Consider the following 1,976-nt stretch of genomic DNA (forward strand, 5'->3'; position numbering starts at 1 on the left):
CTTTCAACAATGTGGAGCAAAATTCGTTTCTAGCCTAGTCCGAAACTGACATGCCAAAAGATATTCGATAATCCAGTTTTTTATCAATTCCATGGGGTGTCAGTGCAGATGGTGTAAAAAAGGCATATTAATTTACGTTTGCTTTATTCAAAACTCGCCAGCGTATTTGAAATATTATGATTTGGTAAAAGAAATATAATATACAATGTAATGTTTAATCCTTCATTATTTTTATTGTGTTATTTAAAGAAGTAAATCTTGTGTGGTATTAGCCATTATCAACCTGCAGGAAGAAACCAGAGAAGAAAACAAACAATATGATAGTGTGGTATTAACTTCATACGTAATGAAAATGCAATTCTTGTATATTTAATTCCAAAGATGTCATCAAATTATTTATCTTTATTCTTCTTTGACATTATAAAAAAGACATTTTCAAAGATAAACAAAAAAGCCAAGATAGTTTTCAAATAATATTTCTTTATCCATATCCAGTTCCTTGAATCCTCTTTCCCATTCTTCTTCTTCTTCTTTCTTCTTCTCTTCTTCTTCTTCTTCTTTTCTTCTTTCTTCTTCTTCTTCTTCTTCTTCTTCTCTTCTCTTCTTCTTCTTCTTCTTCTTCTCTTCTTCTTCTTCTTCTTCTTCTTCTTCTTCTTCTTCTTCTTCTTCTTCTTCTTCTTCTTCTTCTTCTTCTTCTTCTTCTTCTTCTTCTTCTTCTTCTTCTTCTTCTTCTTCTTCTTCTTCTTCTTCTTCTTCTTCTTTCTCTTCTTCTTCTTCTTTCTTCTTCTTCTTCTTCTTCTTCTTCTTCTTCTTCTTCTTCTTCTTCTTCTTCTTCTTCTTCTTCTCTTCTTCTTCTTCTTCTTCTTCTTCTTCTTCTTCTTCTTCTTCTTCTTCTTCTTCTTCTTCTTCTTCTTCTTCTTCTTCTTCTTCTTCTTCTTCTTCTTCTTCTTCTTCTTCTTCTTCTTCTTCTTCTTCTTCTTCTTCTTCTTCTTCTTCTTCTTCTTCTTCTTCTTCTTCTTCTTCTTCTTCTTCTTTTAAAATCTATCACCTACTGACACATATGTAGTAGCAGTAGTAGTAGTAGTAGTAGTAGTAGTAGTAGTAGTAGTAGTAGTAGTAGTAGTAGTAGTAGTAGTAGTAGTAGTAGTAGTACTAGTAATATTAACTAATACTACTGCTGATAGCCCTACTACCACTACTATTATTACTACTACTACTACTACTACTACTACTACTACTACTACTACTACTACTACTACTACTACTACTACTACTACTACTACTACTACTACTACTACTACTACTACTACTACTACTACTACCACTACATACTGCTACTACATCTTGCATTGGTTATAGTATTATTAATAATGATGATGAAGATGTTAAAGATGGTGATAATGATGATCATGATGATCATGATGATAACAATTATGAAAATGATGGTGATAATGATACAAAATGATAATAAAATAATAATAATAATAATATTATTATATTATTATTATTATTATTATTATTATTATTATTATTATTATTATTATTATTATTATTATTATTATTATTATTATTATTATTATTATATATTATTATGATATGATGATGATGATGATGATGATGATGATGATGATGATGATAAATATAATGATGGTGATAGTATGATAATGATACACAATGATAACAATGATAAAATTATATATTATTATATAATTATTATTATTATTATTATTATATTATTATTATTATTTTATTAATATTATTATTATTATTATTATTATTATTATTATTATTATTATTATTATTATTTATTATTATTATTATTATTTATTATTATTATTATTATATTATTATTATTATTATTTATTATTATTATTATTATTATTATTATTATTATTATATTATTATTTATTATTATTATTATTATCATTATTATTTTATCGTTATCATTCTTATTATTATTATTATTATTATTATTA

General features: G+C 24.7%; 1 long non-coding RNA gene across 1 annotated transcript in view; it reads right to left on the reverse strand.

Annotated features, from left to right (window-relative positions):
* Window positions 1-212: 212 nt before the first annotated feature.
* Window positions 213-1,976, reverse strand: part of LOC144961119 (uncharacterized) — a 3,731-nt gene continuing 1,967 nt past the window's right edge. Inside the window, exon 3 of the long non-coding RNA XR_013643057.1 lies at window positions 213-283. This is a non-coding gene — a long non-coding RNA (uncharacterized LOC144961119). The remainder of the gene's footprint in view (window positions 284-1,976) is intronic.

The sequence above is a fragment of the Berghia stephanieae genome, unplaced genomic scaffold, assembly GCF_034508935.2.
Source record: "Berghia stephanieae isolate SIO BIC M18660-M18661 unplaced genomic scaffold, UCSD_Bste_1.3 scaffold1484, whole genome shotgun sequence".
NCBI lineage: Eukaryota > Metazoa > Mollusca > Gastropoda > Nudibranchia > Aeolidiidae > Berghia > Berghia stephanieae.